This window comes from Sinohyriopsis cumingii, chromosome 10 (assembly GCF_028554795.1).
Source record: "Sinohyriopsis cumingii isolate HCF-2022 chromosome 10, ASM2855479v2, whole genome shotgun sequence".
NCBI classification, from domain to species: Eukaryota; Metazoa; Mollusca; class Bivalvia; order Unionida; family Unionidae; genus Sinohyriopsis; species Sinohyriopsis cumingii.
Window position 1 is genome coordinate 41,877,617 of NC_142970.1, and position 19,447 is coordinate 41,897,063.

General features: G+C 38.9%; 1 long non-coding RNA gene across 2 annotated transcripts; it reads left to right on the forward strand.

The window, feature by feature from the left end:
• The first annotated feature begins 1,436 nt into the window (after positions 1–1,436).
• Positions 1,437–17,544, forward strand: LOC149789931 (uncharacterized). Of its 2 annotated transcripts, none has more exons than XR_016423765.1 (2): positions 1,437–2,069; positions 17,016–17,544. It is a non-coding gene; the product is annotated as an uncharacterized LOC149789931 (long non-coding RNA). The 2 variants fall into 2 exon arrangements; XR_016423764.1 differs by lacking the exon at positions 17,016–17,544 and adding an exon at positions 10,086–12,829.
• Positions 17,545–19,447: the final 1,903 nt, after the last annotated feature.

Consider the following 19,447-nt stretch of genomic DNA (forward strand, 5'->3'; position numbering starts at 1 on the left):
TCCACAAAATCCCAATTCACCTCTTCTGAAAGTAAGTCCGGGTTCCCTTGGGCGGTCTCCCCTGCTGGTGCACCCCACTGGATCGTTTTCTGAGTTTCCGTCATGTTGAATCACTATCGCATAGATTGACTGCACACAAGCGCTAGCGAATCTATATTGACTACGTGACGTCACAGACTGCTCTCTTCGGATTGGATGCGGACTGACTGAATTCTGTAACGCGTGTTCGGATTGGTGAATGAACTCAATCCGTTTCAATCCTTTCTGTCCCTATAAATAAGCGCCGTTCACTGCATTGATTCACCTATTCTCGGAGCCTCAACATGTGGACCGACGTTGAATCTTCAACCCTTGTGTCAACAATGATGTTCAGGACGGACATGCTCATGTATGTCCGATCCAAGTGGACCGTTGTCTACAGGACCAACAGCAGCCTGTGGATAAGAAGAGTCTATATAGAGAGACAAGGTTGCCTCAAGAGGACTCTGATGTATGGCCCTGCTGTAAGACGAAGTTTCAGGACAAGAAGATGTCGCAAATGCCCTTTATGTTAATGGCATATTAACATAAACCAAAGGCCCTTTTCAGGGCCAGCCATATATCTCGAAAAGAGATAGTCTTTGAATTGCCTACCCCTTTTTTAAAAAAATTTTTAAAAAAAAAATCCCATGTTAAATTCCCCTTGTCCGTAGAGTGACCCACGATTTATCGCCATGTTAAATTTCCCTTGTCCGTAAAGTGACCCACGATTTATTCCCATGTTAAATTCCCCTTGTCCGTAAAGTGCCCCACGATTTTTCGCCATGTTAAATTTCCATTGTCCGTAAAGTGACCCAGGGGTCCCTGTAATGCTAATTCCCATTGTCCGTAAAGTGCCCCCTTTCACTACTGGTACATGCATACTAGGTATATACTTATTCTATTTTAATACTAATAAAGAGAAGGTGTGGAGAATTATGACGACACGACGAACAATAACATATAGAAGTTACCAACACATAAATACATACATACATATATTTATTATTATTATCCCCTCGTGCCTTAATGATCCAGCGTTACCCCAAAACAATGGTTCCAATTACTTGTCGACCGCTAAAGCCTCACATCCATATAAAAGGAAATATGGCCTTCCCCTACTGGGATGATGGAGCGAATAAGGCAAAAATCACATATGACGGCATTAGGCTGTAATTGTAAGGAATTTGTTAAATATCCACTCTTTGTTATATCATCCTAATTTTGATGGCGGTATCTTTATATAAAGCATTTATTCGGATTCTTAATCGCAGGTCAGCTGGCTTATCTTTATATAAATCATTTTTTTTAGATTAGTAATCGACGGTTAGCTAGGTTATCTTTTATATAAAGCATTCATTCCGATTCGAAATGGAAGGTTAGTTAAGGTGTTACCGACTAGGTAAAGCCGGGCGGATTACATCTCCTTGAGAAGGGAATTTAGGGGTCTCGTCGCTTGTGAATCGATTTGTTCGATGCAAAATCGAAAATTCCCAGGCCTTAAATATTCTACAGTCAGAACTTAGCTAAGGCTTGGAATTTGGATGTCTTTTGGAATATGTGAACAATATTGGACAACTTGGAAAAAATGTGAAAATCCTAAATCATCACAAGAGGATAAACGTATTAAACAGGATAACTATTTACACCAAAATGGATATGAAATTGATACCAGGGAAAATACTTTATTCACAATTTATCCACAATTTGCTGCTTAACCGGAATTTGGTAACTCGTGCCGCCTTCCATACGGGCGTATTAGTCTCGACCTGTCCTGCGCATGCCCATTGAGTTTTAACAGCGATGAAAGCGACTTAGGACGGGTTCATTCAGTGATCGATATGACGAAGTCCAGTATGTTGTATAAGAAGCTGTGACATCTATTAAATATCATCTCTAGAGATCACACGTTATCTCCGCAATCGGCTCCCATCTAGAAAATGTCTCCTTATCATGTCAAACTTGTGTCTTTCCAAATCATCAGGAGGCTACACGTACATGTATACGCATCTGTAATCAGCTGATCTTTGCTTCCGGCAGCCTTTATTAGGGTAATTTTAACTGTTTTCCTTCCCATCAGAAAATTGTATATCGTTTAAAAAAAAAAAAAAAAAAAAACAGTTTAGCCATCCCCATTCCCGTATGACGCGCAAATGAAGTCAGATTTACTTGATTCCGTAATTATTTTCAACGTATTCATTTTGAATCAATTGGGTCATCCTGATGATTACGGTATCGGTTGACTCAGGTTTTGCTGACCGTATTATACCGGGTTTGGCGACGGATTCATGCTATTTCCAAATCGCTTGTATATAGTGGTGTATGGTGATCTTGCAAGTCATTGATTGTAGTAATTGACAAAGAGACTTGGTCCTGATTTTGAAGGATGCAATTACCGTAAAGACTAGAAAACTGCCTGTTTCATTACTTTCTATGTTGTGTGCAGGGTCCTTGCAAAAGCTTAACTCAGATTAAGCAGATGCATCTACCTTTTATTTTTTTTAAATTTATTTATATCTTTTACTGAACAGTGTGTAATATTTTCTTATCATAATATGGCAGCTAAAAGGAAATCATTACAAACTATTTCTGTCTCCAATATTCTCATGATTTGTGCATAATACTCGTGTTAAAAAATAATGACTTGTAATAATGTATTCATTTCAAAAGGTAAATACTAGCTTAAAGTACATCATTAAGTGTGGCACAGGTTGATGTGGAATTGAATTAATTATTATCAAATCACCCAATTATATTTAATTTGGATATTCATGGAGTGCAGCCAGCCTTCTTGTGACTCCTCAATTTAACAAGCTGCATAGAAGTTAATATGTGGTAAATGTCATTGATGGCACTAATTCCTGTTATGAGTCTTTAGTCTTAAACTAATTAATGAAAAAAATCCATCATTTTATGAGTGAATGGTCCTAAACTAAGTAACAGAAAACAGTAAAACCAATAAAGTGTTATTAGATTTAGCAAATGATTTATTTCCATACAAAACAAAGTGAAAATTTAAAAAGCAACTTAAAATATTGTGATTTAAATCTCAAGTAGTCCTAAAATATTATGTCACAGTACAAAAATTTAGATCATTCTGAATGAATTTCATTGGTGTTCCAAATAAATTCCAGTCTTGTATGTGTTATATGCCATTATCCTGGAATAGTGTTGATTTGCTAACAGTCTTGATGTATCACAGTGATAAAATGTAAAATGTTCATGAATGAAATCACAATAATTCCAAGAGTATAATTTAGCAACAGATATTAAGATATGGAATGAGTAATTCTGAAGTAAACAACTTTTTATAAAAAGCTAAGACACAACAACAGAACCAGAGTAATGTCCAGTTTTTCGTCAAATTCATAACTAACTTGCTTCTAGAATATACTTGATTTCTAACACAAATAGACTTTAACCTCAGTGAAAATGTTCATCTCAAAGTAATAATTATTTTAATATGTAAGTTAAAATCATAAACACGTTAAAGAATAATTACTTTACTGATGTTGTTAATTGGGCATAGGGCTGTATAATTATTTGCTGATGTTAGGAATTAGTTGATTTCTAAAACAAATAGACTTTAACCTCAGTAAATATGTTCATCTCAGAGTAATAATAATTTTAATATTTCAGCTAAAATCATAAACAAGTTAAAGAATAATTTCTTTGCTGATGTAGTTAATTAGGCATAGGTTTGTATAATTATTTTGCTAATGTTAGGAATTAATTAGACCTAGGACTGTATCATTATTTTGCTGATGTTAAAAATTACTGATGCATAGGGCATTATGATTATTTTGCTGATGTTAGGAATTAGAAATAAGGCTTTCCAATTATTTTGGTGATATTTGAAAATAGTTAGGCCAAGGACTGTTTGATTATTTAGCTGATATTAGAAATCAGTTAGGCAAATGTCTGTATAATTATTTTGCTGATTTTAGAAAATATTTAGGTATAGGACTGTATGATTATTGTACTGATGTCAGGAATTAGTCAGACATTGGGTACAAGGCACATGACCCATAGTCCCCATTCATGAACCAGTAATAATGATGATGTGGTCCCATTCATGAACCAGTAATAATGATGATGTGGTCCCATTCATTAACCAGTAATAACTATGTTGTAGTTCTCATTCATTAACCAATAACAATGATGATGCATTTATGTAAATTGTTATGGTTTTCATGGAAATATCATGGTTTAATTAGCAGTGAAAGAAAAGACCGATATAGAATTTCATAATTTTATATGGATTTTATTTTGGGCTTGCAAGTATTCAGCACCATTATACTAAATTCTAAGATGAGTGGACAGCATTGATTATCACCTCTGAGAAATATGACCTGGAAACCGTTCATATGGCATTGATGGATAATTCAGATTTGATGAGTCAATAGATGTCTTTTATCAGTGTGGTATGATATGTCAAAATATTTTGATTTATTCCAGTGTTAATTATAGGAACTATTTTCCAGGCTGAAGGTTGATAATACTTATGGCAGAATTTAATGTATGTGTGTGCTTATTGCTTAATTTAATGTCTTTATGTGCTTATGGCATGGTTCCATGTATGTGTGTGCTTGTCACATGGTTCCTGTCCATGTTGGTGTGTTCTTATGGCAAGGTTCCATGTATGTCTTTATGTGCTTATGGCATGGTTCCTTTCCATGTCAGTGTTCATATGGCATGGTTTCCATGTATGTGTGACCGCTCCAGTGGCCTAGTGGTTAGAGCGTCCGCATCGGATGCAGTAGGTTGTGGGTTCGATCCCCGGCCGAGTCATACCAAAGACTTACAAAAATGGTACTAACAGCTGCCTTGCTTGGCGATCAGCATTAAGAGGTTAGTGTTAGGACTGGTCGACCCGGTGTCAGGATAATGTGACTGGGTGGGACATCATGCTACATGTCTGCGACATGATGCCCCAGTGCTAGACATCACTATAAACTGCCACATTGCAGACATCATAGCGATATGACTGAAAAATTGTTAAAGCTACGTTAAAAATCAAAATCATATCACACCATATATATGTGTGCTTATGACATGGTTCCATTCCATGTCTGTATGTTCTTATGGCATGGTTTCCCATGTATGTGTGTGCTTATGACATGGTTCCATTCCATGTCTGTGTGTTATTTATTGCATGGTTCCCTGTTTGTGTGAAACCACTCCAGTGGGCTAAGTGGTAAAAGTGTCTGCCTTGGATGAAGATCATGAGTTGATTTATACAAATGGGACTGGCAGTTGCCTTGCTTAGCGTGCAGCATTAAGAAGTTAAAGTTAGGACTGGACGGCCTGGTGTATGGATAACTTGGTGACCACATGTCTACTGCATGAAGCTCTGGTGCTAGACGTCACTATAAACTGCCACACTGCAAACATCATAGTTAAAAATCCAAATCACACACACTCTATGTCTGAGCCTGCTTATGGCATGTTTCATTGTCTTTGAGCTGATGGCATGTTCAGTATCTGTTTGTGCTTCTGGCATTGTTCATTGCCTGTGTGTGCTGATGTCATAGTTTCCATGTCTTTGTATCCATATAGCATGGTTCAATGTTTTTGTGTGCTTGTGGCATGGTTTCCATGTATGTATGTGTTTATGGAATGGCTCATTGCATGTGTGTGCTTATGTCATCTTCAGTACCTGTGTGTGTTTATGACATGGCTAAATGCCTGTGTGTGCTTAGGGCATGGTTCCTTTCCCTGTCTGTGTGTTCTTGTGGCATGGTTTCCTTGTATGTATGTGTTTATTGCATGGCTTAATACCTGTGTGTGCTTGTGGCATCGTTCAATGCCTGTGTGCTTATGGCATGGCTCAATGCCTGTGTGTGCTTATGGCATGGCTCAATGCCTGTGTGTGCATATGGCATGGTTCCATGTATTTGTGTGCTTGTATCATTGCTCAGTATTTCTGCTTCTGGCATGGTTCGATCTGTGTGATTATGGCATGGCTCAATGCCTGTGTGTACTTAAGGCATGGCACATTGCCTGTGTGTGCTTATGACATGGCTTAATGTCTGTGTGTTCTTATGGCATGGTTCTATGTCTGTGGGTGCTTATGGCATGCCTCAATGCCTAATTCAATTGGTGTGCTTATGGCATGGCTCAATGTATGTGTGTGCTTATGACATCACTCAATGATGGTGCCTATGGCATGGCTCAATATCTGTGTGTGTGCATATGATATTGTTCAGTGTCTGTGCTTATGCATGGCTCAGTATATGTGTGTGCTTATGGCATGTTCAGTATATGTGTGTGCTCATGTCATGGGTCAATGCCTGTGTGTGCTTATGGCATGGCTCAATGTTTTGTGTGTGTTTATGGCATGGCTCAATGTCTGAATATTTTTATATCATGGCTGAATATCTGTGTGTGTATTGCATTTCTTGATGTCTCTGTGTGCTTATGACATGGCTCAGTGTCTGTGTGTGTATATGGTATCATTCATTGTGTATGCTTATGGCATGGCTAAATGTCTGAATGGGTTTATATTATGGCTAAATGTCTCTGCGTGTATGGCATGTCTTGATGGCTCTGTGTGCTTATGACATGGCTCAGTGTATGTGTGTGCTTATGGCATGGCTCAGTGTCTGTGTGTTTATGGCATGGTTTCTATTTCTCTGTGTGCTGATGGCTTGGTTTCCAAGTCATTGTGTGTTTATGGCATGGTTCAGTATCTTTCTGTGCTTTTGGCAGCTTAAAGCATGTTCAATGTCTGTCTGTGCTTGTGACATGGTTAATTGTATGTGTGTGCTTAAAGCATGTGCAATGTCTGTTTGTGCTTGTGACATGGTTAATTGTATGTGTGTGCTTAAAGCATGTGCAATGTCTGTTTGTGCTTGTGACATGGTTAATTGTATGTGTGTGCTTAAATCATGTGTAATGTCTGTGTTTGTGGCATGGTTAATTGCATGTGTGTTTAAAGCATGTTCAATGTCTGTTTGTGCTTGTGGCATGGTTAATTGTATGTGTGTGCTTAAAGCATGTTCATTGTTTATTTGTGCTTCTGGCATGGTTAATTGTATGTGTGTGCTTAAGGTGGAGCTATACACTTTCGCATTTTCCATTGGGTTAAGATTTTAAAGAAAAAATATTTCCCCGGCTTTCCTCACTGGCTATACTGGTTATTTAAAAAAGACCTTATATATCTTAGGTATACTTAAAAGAACCTTTAATTCCCTTTATTGTGATATATGATTGATGGGTGTACTATGGGTTATAGAGTGTACAGCTTGGCCTTACTTCAAATGTGAACCTTTCAAAAAAGTGCTAGCTCTACTTGGTCTTTTTCACTTCCTGATCTTCAGAGATAAATTGTATGAAAAAGAGCCAATAACTTTTTTTTACATTTGATATATTTGGTAATTCATTCATTGCACTTTCAGAAGCTGGTATTGTCTAGTCTGGCAAAATTCATTTTCCCTATTTTAATAGCTGCTATGTATAGTGTAATTTAGACTAATTCAGGCTAATTTTTTAACACAAGGGAGCAGTCATTTTAGTTAGCAGTGTGCTTAAATCATGTAAAATTTCCAAAAGTACAATAGCCAAAGAAATATCATCCACATTACATTACTGTAGCATATAGGTATGTGAACATTCTCTCCATTGTGCATGTTTTAAATGTAAACTACTTCACCTTGCATACGTCACTCTCTCTGAAGTACATTTTAATTGGTTGTTGTTGTTGTTGTAGGGCTTAACGCCATTTTTCAGCACAAGATAGGCCAGTATTAATGGTGGAGGAAGAACCCGGAAAACCCCCTGAAAGAACCACCGACCCACGAGAAGCTACTGGCAAGCTTTCTCACATAACCACATTAGCCGAATCTGAGACTCGAACCGACGCAGACAGAGGTGAGATGGCAGTGATCCGTAATGGTGAGCGCCTTAGACCACTCGGCCACTCGGGGCCCCCATTTTAATTGGTGAGCACCACCTAAAGCACGTGCAATGTCTGTTTGTACTTGTGGCATGGTTAATAGTATGTGTGTGCTTAAAGCATGTGCAATGTCTGTTTGTAGTTGTGGTATGGTTAATCGTATGTGTGTGCTTAAAGCATGTGCAATGTCTGTTTGTGCTTGTGGCATGGTTAATTGTAGGTGTGTGTTTAAAGCATGTGCAATGTCTGTTTGTGCTTGTGGCATGGTTAATTGTATGTGTGCTTAAAGCATGTGCAATATCTGATTGTAGTTCTGGTATGGTTAATTGTATGTGTGTGCTTAAAGCATGTGCAATGTCTGTTTGTGATTGTGGCATGGTTAATTGTATGTGTGTGCTTAAAGCATGTACAATGTCTGTTTGTGCTTGTGGCATGGTTAATTGCATGTTTGTGCTTAAAGCATGTGTAATGTCTGTTTGTAGTTCTGGCATGGTTAATTGTATGTGTGTGCTTAAAGCATGTGCAATGTCTGTTTGTGCTTGTGGCATGGTTAATTGTATGTGTGTGCTTAAAGCATGTGCAATGTCTATTTGTGCTTGTGGCATGGTTAATTGTATGTGTGCTTAAAGCATGTGCAATATCTGATTGTAGTTTTGGTATGGTTAATTGTATGTGTGTGCTTAAAGCATGTGCAATGTCTGTTTGTGATTGTGGCATGTTTAATTGTATGTGTGTGCTTAAAGCATGTACAATGTCTGTTTGTGCTTGTGGCATGGTTAATTGCATGTTTGTGCTTAAAGCATGTGTAATGTCTGTTTGTAGTTCTGGCATGGTTAATTGTATGTGTGTGCTTAAAGCATGTGCAATGTCTGTTTGTGCTTGTGGCATGGTTAATTGTATGTGTGTGCTTAAAGCATGTGCAATGTCTGTTTGTAGTTGTGGCATGGTTAATTGTATGTGTGTGCTTAACACATGTTCATTGTCTATTTTGTTGTTGCATGGTTAATTGTATGTGTGTGCTTAAAGCATGTGCAATGTCTGTAGTTGTGGCATGGTTAATTGTATGTGTGTGCTTAAAGCATGTGCAGTGTCTGATTGTAGTTGTGACATGGTCAATTATATGTGTGCTTAAAGCATGTTCAATGTCTGTTTGTGGTGGTGGCATGGTTAATTGTATATGTGCTTAAAGCATGTGCAATGTCTGTTTGTGCTTGTGGCATGGTTAATTGTATGTGTGTGCTTAAAGCATGTGCAATGTCTGATTGTAGTTGTGACATGGTCAATTGTATGTGTGCTTAAAGCATGTTCAATGTCTGTTTGTGGTGGTGGCATGGTTAATTGTATGTGTGCTTAAAGCATGTGCAATGTCTGTTTGTGCTTGTGGCATGGTTAACTGTATGTGTGTGCTTAAAGCATGTGCAATGTCTGTTTGGGGACCCCGAGTGGCAGAGTGGTCTAAAGCACTCTCCATTGTGGATCAATGCCATCTGACCTCTGTCTGTGTGGGTTGGAGTCTCAGATTCGGCCAATGTGAGTATGTGAGAAAGCTTGCCAGTTGCTTCTCGAGGGTCAGTTCTTTCCGGGGATTTCGCGGGTTCTTCCTCCACTATTAATACTGGCTGCCATGTATAGCCTATTTTGTGCTGAAAAATGGCAGCAAACCCTACAACAACAACGTCTGTGGTTGTGGCATGGTAAATTGTATGTTTGTGCTTAAAGCATATTCAATATCTGTTTGTGGTTGTGGCATGGTTCTGTGTATTTGCTGATGGCTTAGTTCTATGTCTGTGTATGCTTATGGTCAAGTTCCATATCTGTATGTACCTATGGCATGTGTTCTATGTCTGTATATGCTTATGGTCAAGTTCCATATCTGTATGTACCTATGGCATGTGTTCTATGTCTGTATATGCTTATGGTCAAGTTCCATATCTGTATGTACCTATGGCATGTTTTCTATGTCTGTATATGCTTATGGTCAAGTTCCTTATCTGTATGTACCTATGGCATGTGTTCTATGTCTGTATATGCTTATGGTCAATTTCCATATCTGTATGTATGAATGGCACATTTTCCATGTCTGTCGTCTTTATCTTTTGATGAACACTTTAGCAGACAAGGATATTTAAACAGCTGTTATTTGATTGTTGGTTCCTGATGATAATTTCAGATGCCATCACAGAGTGTACAAGCAATGGCTAAGTGAGATGACATTACAAGAGTGTACAAGCAATGGCTAAGTGAGATGACATCACAATAGTGTACAACCAATGGTTAAGTAATGTGTCATCACAAGTGTGTACAGCCAATGGCTAACTGAGATGACATCACAAGAGTGTACAAACAATTGCTAAGTGAGATGACATCACGAGTGTACAACCAATGGCTAAGTGAGATGACATCTCAATAGTGTACAGCCAATGATTAAATGAGATGATATCACAAGAGTGTACAACCAATGATTAAGTGAGATGACATCACAAGAGTGTACAACCAATGGTTAAGTGAGATGACATCAGAAGAGTTTTCAACCAATGGTTAAGTGAGATAACATCACAAGAGCGTACAACCAGTTATTAAATGAGATGACATCACAAGAGTGTACAACCAATGATTAAGTGTGATTAGATTACAAGAGTGTACAAGAAATGATTAAGCGAGATGACATCACGAGAGAGTACAACCAACAGCTAAGTGAGATGACATCACAAAACTGTACAACCAATTGCTAAGTGGGATGACATCACAAGAGTGTACAACCTATGGTTAAGTGCGATGACATAACAAGAGTGTACAACCAATGATTAAGTGAGATGACATCACAAGAGTGTACAAGCAATGATTAAGTGAGATGACATCACAAGAGTGTACAACCAATGGTTAAGTGAGATGACATTACAAGAGAGTACAAGCAATGGCAAAATGAGATGACATCAGAAGAGTGTAGAACCAATGATTAAGTGAGATGACATTACAAGAGTGTACACCCAATGATTAAGAGAGATTAGATTACAAGAGTGTACAAGAAATGATTAAGCAAAATGACTAAGTGAGATGACATCACAAGTGTAAAACCAATGGCTAAGTGAGATGACATCACAATAGTGTACAGCCAATGATTAAATGAGATGATATCACAAGAGTGTACAACCAATGATTAAGTGAGATGACATCACAAGAGTGTACAACCAATGGTTAAGTGAGATGACATCACAAGAGTGTACAACCAATGGTTAAGTGAGGTGACATCACAAGAGTGTACAACCAACCGCAAAATGAGATGACATCACAAGAGTGTAGAACCAATGACTAAATGAGATGACATCATGAGAAAGAGTACTTCCAACAGCTAAATGAGATGACATCACAAGAGTGTACAATCAATGGCAAAGTGAGATGACATCACAAGAGTGTGCAACCAGTAATTAAGTGAGATGACATCACAAGAGGGTACAACCAATCGTTAATTGAAATGACAGCATAAGTCTGTACAACCAATGGCTAAGTGAGATGACAACACAAGACTGTGCAACCAGTGGCTAAGTGAGATGACATCACAAGAGTGTACAACTAATGGCTATGACAGATCTTATTTAAAGAGACATTAGCTTGCTAGATCTATTTTACCAACTGTTTAAATGCATGCCATTTACATGCATACAAATTACATGTATACCATTTACAAACATCCCATTTACATGCATATCATTTACATGCATACTATATACATGTATACCATTTACATGTATACTATTTACATGTATACCATTTACAAACATACCATTTACATGCATAACATTTACATGTATACCATATACATGTATACCATTTACATGTATACCATTTACATGTATACCATTTGCATGTATAACATTTACATCCATCCCATTTACCTGCAGTCATTTATATGTATACCATTTACATGCATGTCATTTATTTGCAGACGATTTGCATGCATACATTTATATACAAACCATTTACATGCATACCTTTTACATGCAAACCTTTTACATGCATACCATTTACATGCTCTGTATTCTCCTTGCAGAGTACATTAAAAGGAGTATTGTTTGCTCTGCAGTCATCTTGCAGAGTACTGTTGTGCAAGGGTACTCCATTTAGACTTGTCACATCTATGTGGTCCAAGTCATGTTTTACTGTTTTGTAAGAACAATACATTTGGAAATCTATTAGTTTCACAAATGCTGGGGCTGAGCACTGTTTTAGTGCTTGACAAGGGAATAAGTGTCAGGAATACTGTTCTAATGTTAGTCGCAGACACTCCATTTTGAAGTGTCGTGATTCATGAGGCGGAATATTGTTTTACTGTTAGGCATCAACACTCCTTTTCAAAGTGTCATTATTATGCAATCATGAGTATTGTTTAAGTGCTTGTAATGGGAATTCATTTTGGAAGTATCATGACTATGGGGTAATGAATACTACTGTGATGTTGGCATGGACACTTGTTTTGGTTGTCATGAATTCTACTGTTCTGTTGGCATGGACACTTATTTTGGGTGTCATGAATTCTACTGTTCTGTTGGCATGGACACTTATTTTGGGTGTCAAGAATACTACTGTACTGTTGGTATGGATGCTTATTTTGGGAGTGATGAATATTACTGTACTTTTGGCATTCACACTTATTTTGGGAGTGTCTTGACTGGGGGTCAGGAATACTGTTTTGTTGTTCGGCATGGACAGTCCATATAGAAGTACAGTTATTCTTATTGCAGGATTACTCTTTTACTGTTAACCCAGGCATTAGAAGTGTCATGACCAGAAGGTTATAGTATTGCTTTATCTTAACACAAGGACACTCAATTTGGAAGTGTCATGACTATGTGGTTAGGAGTACTGTTTTGCTGTTAGCCATAGATACTCGATTTGGAAGTGTCATGACTATGTGATTAGTTAGCCAAAGATACTTGATTTGGAAGTGTCATGACTATGTGGTTAGGAGTACTGTTTTGCTATTAGCCATAGATACTCAATTTGGAAGTGTCATGACTATGTGGTTAGGAGTACTGTTTTGCTGTTAGCCATATATACTCAATTTGGAAGTGTCATGACTATGTGGTTAGGAGTACTGTTTTGCTCTTAGCCATAGATACTCAATTTGGAAGTGTCATGACTATGTGGTTAGAAGTACTGTTTTGCTGTTAGCCATAGATACTCGATTTGGAAGTGTCATGACTATGTGGTTAGGAGTACTGTTTTGCTGTTAGCCATAGATACTCGATTTGGAAGTGTCATGACTATGTGGTTAGGAGTACTGTTTTGCTGTTAGCCATATATACTCGATTTGGAAGTGTCATGACTATGTGGTTAGGAGTACTGTTTTGCTGTTAGCCATAGATACTCGATTTGGAAGTGTCATGACTATGTGGTTAGGAGTACTGTTTTGCTGTTAGCCATAGATACTCGATTTGGAAGTGTCATGACTATGTGGTTAGGAGTACTGTTTTGCTGTTAGCCATAGATACTCGATTTGGAAGTGTCATGACTATGTGGTTAGGAGTACTGTTTTGCTGTTAGCCATAGATACTCGATTTGGAAGAGTAATGACTATGTGGTTAGGAGTACTGTTTTGCTGTTAGCCATAGATACTCAATTTGGAAGTGTCATGACTATAAGGTAATTAGTTGTGTTACCGATTGCCATAGTCACACTGTTTGGAAGTGTCATGACTACGACATCAGGAATACCGATTTTTTTGTTAGACATGGAATTTCGATTTGGAAATGTCATAACTTTGTGGTCATATTATTATGTTAATGTTAGGCTATTCAGCTTGTCCCAAATGTCAGGTAACTACACTAAAAGTACCACAGATCTATTTGAGCCAATCCTCTTGTCCCAGATGCCTGTTAACTACACTTGAAGTATCACAGATCTATTTGAGACAATCAGCTTGTCCCAAATGCCAGTTAAATACACTAGAAGTATCACAGATCTATTTGAGCCAATCTGCTTGTCCCAAATGCCTGTTAACTACACTTGAAGTATCACAGATCTATTTGAGCCAATCAGCTTGTCCCATATGCCAGTTAAATACACTCGAAGTATCACAGATCTATTTGAGCCAATCCTCTTGTCCCAAATTCCTGTTAGTTAAATTTGATTAATTACAGATTTATTTGAGCCAATCAGCTTCTATTGCATCAAATTGCAGTCATTAATGATTAAATCTTGCAAATTTTCTTTTGTCTTCCTGAGTAACTGTAACTAGTATTTTAATTGTACCTAGTATCAGCAAGTGTACCTAGTATCAGCAAGTGTACCTAGTATCAGCAACTGTACCAAGTATCAGTAACTGTACCAAGTATCAACAACTGTTCCTAATATCATGTGTCTTTTTGTATATGATATTCAGTTGTATACAAAAACAAATTTTGTTTTTTCAGGCTTGTCAGTCAGCTTTGGTGTATTAGTCTCTCTCAATCAGCTGTGGTGTAGTAGTTTTTCACAGTCAGCTATGGTGTAGTAGTCTTTCGCAGTCAGCTATGGTGTTGTAGTCTTTCCCAGTAAGCTATGTTGTATTAGTCTTTCTTAGTCAACTATGGTGTAGTATTCTTTCCCAGTCAGCTGTGGTGTAGTAGTCTTTCCCAGTCAGCTGTGGTGTAGTAGTCTTTCCCAGTCAGATGTGGTGTAGAAGTCTCTCCCAGTGAGCTATGGTGTAGTAGTCTTTCCCAGTCAGATGTGGTATAGTAGTCTTTCCCAGTCAGCTGTGGTGTAGTAGTCTTTCCCAGTCAGCTGTGGTGTAGTAGTCTTTCCCAGTCAGCTGTGGTATAGTAGTCTTTCCCAGTCAGCTGTGGTGTAGTAGTCTTTCCCAGTCAGCTGTGGTATAGTAGTCTTTCCCAGTCAGCTGTGGTGTAGTAGTCTTTCCCAGTCAGATATGGTACAGTAGTCTTTCCCAGTCAGCTGTGGTGTAGTAGTCTTTCCCAGTCAGCTGTGGTGTAGTAGTCTTTCCCAGTCAGCTGTGATATAGTAGTCTTTCCCAGTCAGCTGTGGTGTAGTAGTCATTCCCAGTCAGCTGTGGTGTAGTAGTCTTTCCCAGTCAGCTGTGGTGTAGTAGTCTTTCCCAGTCAGCTGTGGTATAGTAGTCTTTCCCAGTCAGCTGTGGTGTAGTAGTCTTTCCCAGTCAGCTGTGGTATAGTAGTCTTTCCCAGTCAGATGTGGTGTAGTTGTCTTTCCCAGTCAGCTGTGGTGTAGTAGTCTTTCCCAGTCAGCTGTGGTGTAGTAGTCTTTCCCAGTCAGCTGTGGTATAGTAGTCTTTCCCAGTCAGCTGTGGTGTAGTAGTCTTTCCCAGTCAGCTGTGGTGTAGTAGTCTTTCCCAGTCAGCTGTGGTATAGTAGTCTTTCCCAGTCAGCTGTGGTGTAGTAGTCTTTCCCAGTCAGATGTGGTGTATTAGTCTTTCCCAGTCAGCTGTGGTATAGTAGTCTTTCCCAGTCACTATGGTGTAGTAGTCTCTCCCAGTCAGATGTGGTGTAGTAGTCTTTCCCAGTAAGCTGTGGTATAGTAGTCTTTCCCAGTCAGATGCGGTGTAGTTGTCTTTCCCAGTCAGATGTGGTGTAGTTGTCTTTCCCAGTCAGCTGTGGTATAGTAGTATTTCCCTGTCAGCTGTGGTGTAGTAGCCTTTCCCAGTCAGCTGTCGTGTAGTAGTCTTTCTCAGCTATGGTATTGTAGTGATTCCCAGTCAGTTATGGTATAGTCATCTTTCTCAGTCATCCATGTGTAGTATTTCTCAGCTGTGGTGTAGTAGTCTTTCCCAGTCAGCTGTGGTGTAGTAGTCTTTCCCAGTCAGCTGTGGTGTAGTAGTCATTCCCAGTCAGCTGTGGTGTAGTAGTCTTTCCCAGTCAGCTGTGGTGTAGTAGTCTTTCCCAGTCAGCTTGGTATAGTAGTCTTTCCCAGTCAGCTGTGGTGTAGTAGTCTTTCCCAGTCAGCTGTGGTATAGTAGTCTTTCCCAGTCAGCTGTGGTGTAGTAGTCTTTCCCAGTCAGCTGTGGTATAGTAGTCTTTCCCAGTCAGATGTGGTGTAGTTGTCTTTCCCAGTCAGCTGTGGTGTAGTAGTCTTTCCCAGTCAGCTGTGGTGTAGTAGTCTTTCCCAGTCAGCTGTGGTATAGTAGTCTTTCCCAGTCAGCTGTGGTGTATTAGTCTTTCCCAGTCAGCTGTGGTGTAGTAGTCTTTCCCAGTCAGCTGTGGTATAGTAGTCTTTCCCAGTCAGATGTGGTGTAGTTGTCTTTCCCAGTCAGCTGTGGTGTAGTAGTCTTTCCCAGTCAGCTGTGGTATAGTAGTCTTTCCCAGTCAGCTGTGGTGTAGTAGTCTTTCCCAGTCAGCTGTGGTGTAGTAGTCTTTCCCAGTCAGATGTGGTGTAGTAGTCTTTCCCAGTCAGATGTGGTATAGTAGTCTTTCCCAGTCAGCTGTGGTGTAGTTGTCTTTCCCAGTCAGATGTGGTGTAGTTGTCTTTCCCAGTCAGCTGTGGTGTAGTAGTCTTTCCCAGTCAGCTGTGGTGTAGTAGTCTTTCCCAGTCAGCTGTGGTATAGTAGTCTTTCCCAGTCAGCTGTGGTGTAGTAGTCTTTCCCAGTCAGCTGTGGTATAGTAGTCTTTCCCAGTCAGATGTGGTGTAGTAGTCTTTCCCAGTCAGCTGTGGTGTAGTAGTCTTTCCCAGTCAGCTGTGGTGTAGTAGTCTTTCCCAGTCAGATGTGGTGTAGTAGTCTTTCCCATTCAGATGTGGTGTAGAAGTCTCTCCCAGTGAGCTATGGTGTAGTAGTCTTTATCAGTCAGCTATGGTATAGTAGTCTTTCTCAATCAGCTATGGTGTATTACTCTTTCTCAGAATGGTACTATGTAGCCTTGAAGCCATTGACTGTGGTGAGATGGAGGATGGCTTGTCAGTTTGAGAGACCATAAGTTCAGAAAATACAACATAAGGAATGTTGACATATTTTATGTTTTGATCCCAAATGATAAATAACAGTTAACACATGTAGTTAAACTTTAGCCCTATCTATTTATCTATCTATCTGTCTATCTATCTATCTATCTATCTATCATATGATTGCAGTCTTCTAAACACTTTATAATATATTTGGCAGTTATACATGATGTGGCTGAAGGTGATCCATCCAGAGACTGGTTATTGTGATAAGTTTGATATGAGACAGTGTGGCTGTAGGCGATCCATCCAGAGACTGGTTATTGTGATAAGTTTGATATGAGACATTTGTTCTGTTGTCTCACTTTAGCTAAAAGAATATGACAAATATTTGTCTGGTACCCTAGCCTCCTGTGTTGCACTGCACTCAAGGCCAGGCATGACCTTTGAACGGCCAATATCTTAGGAGTAATTACAATTTTGCAGAATAAATCAAAACAATGCATTCGCAATAAAGAAATAGGATTAAATTATTTTGTCAGCTGTGTCACCATCACCTTTTTCATTCCATTAGTCAAAACTGTGTTAATTAAAAAGGTTCTCATTCTTTGTTTAAAGTATCATTATGCAGTATTGTCATTTTAAACCATTCTGTGTGAGCGAGTTGGTACAGTGAGAGTGTGTAACTGTTTGGTCATGGTTTAGCTGTGCCAGAGATGCTTTATTTGAATAAATATTTTCAGTTGTTTTTTTATTGCTTGTTTTTTAACATTAAATTTCAACAAATGAATTGTCAGCAAATTTTCTCTGTTGACAAATGAATTCATGTTTATGGATTAATGGCCATTTCTTTGTCATATGACAGAATGCATTATGCTGCTCCAGATCACTGTGACTTCCTGCTGTGACACCACCCTCGTTGTGAGGTTTATTACATTATACTACTTTAGACCACTGTGACATGCTTCTGTGACAACACCCTTGTAGTGAGGTGTATTACATTGTAGTACTACTTTAGACCACTGTTACTTGCTTTTGTGACACTACAGTTGCTGTGAGGTTCATTCCATTATACCACTCTAGACCATTGTAACTTGCTTCTATGACACTAACCTTGTGAAGTTTATTACATTATACTACTTTACACCACTGTGACTTGCTTCTGTGACACTACAGTTGTTGTGAGGTTCATTCCATTACACTAGTCTAGATCACAGTGGCTTGCATCTGTGACACTACTGTTGTTGTGAGGTTCATTACCTTATACTACTCTAGATTACTGTGACTTGCTTCTGTGACATTACAGTTGTTGTTCCATTATACTAATCTAGACCACTGTGACTTGCTTCTGTGTCATTACAGTTGTTGTTCCATTATACTAATCTAGACCACTGTGACTTGCTTCTGTGTCATTACAGTTATTGTTGTTTTTCATTCCATTATGCCACTCTAGACCACTGTGACTTGCTTCTGTGACGCTATAGTTGTTGTGAGGTTCATTCCATTATACTACTCTAGATCACTGACTTGCGTTGGTGATGCTACAGTTGTTGTGAGGTTCATTCCATTATAATACTGTAGATCACTGTGACTTGCGCCTGTGATGCTACAGTGGTTGTGAGGTTCATTCCATTATACTACTCTAGATCACTGTTACTTGCTTCTGTGACATTGCAGTTGTTGTGTTGTTCATTCCATTATACTACTCTAGGTCACTGTGACTTGCCTCTGTGACATTACAGTTATTCCATTATACTAATCTAGACCACTGTGACTTGCTTCTGTAACATTACAGTTCTTGTTGTTTTTCATTCCATTATGCCACTCTAGACCATTGTGACTTGCTTCTGTGACACTACAGTTGTTGTGAGGTTCATTGCATTATACTACTCTTGATCACTGTGACTTGTGTCGGTGATGCTACAGTGGTTGTGAGGCAGAGGCGTAGCTATGATATTTTGCGCCTGGGGACGAACTGTAAAATTGGCGCCCCAGCCCCCTCCCCGTTTAATCACATTTTTGAATATTACCCTTGTTTACTTATTATAATGTAACGTTGTAAGCCTTATTTTGGCGCCCCTGTACCTTGGCGCCCGGGGACATATGTACCCCCCTGCCCCCCCTAGCTACGTCTCTGTTGTGAGATACATTCCATTATACTACCCCAGACCACTTTCAATTGCTTACATGACATTGCCCCTGTTCTATGTTCATTACATCATGTTTCTCCACACCATTGTGACTTGCTTCTGTGACACTGCCCATGTGAGATTCATTGCATTCATGTGCTGGCTTGAATTCTTTTGTTTGCAGATGCGTGTTCATGTTTGATTTCATCATTTGTATTGTGTTGCAGCAACAACACGGAACATTATTTGAAACTACATTCATATTATGTGTATACAAATATTGTACTCAATACCTATGAATCGGCAATTGGAAGTAATTAGTGATGCAGGTATTAACTATTGTACACTGTGTGGTCACCTGGACAATGAAACAATTATTTCCTTATGTCCAGCCCAATTAGTATGCTACTTCCCATGTATCAGGGTGATGTATAGGTGCCAATTGAATGTCTTATTGTGGCTCAGTGTGCTACCAAAGTGCCAATTGAATGTCTTATTGTGGCTCAGTGTGCTACAAAGGCCA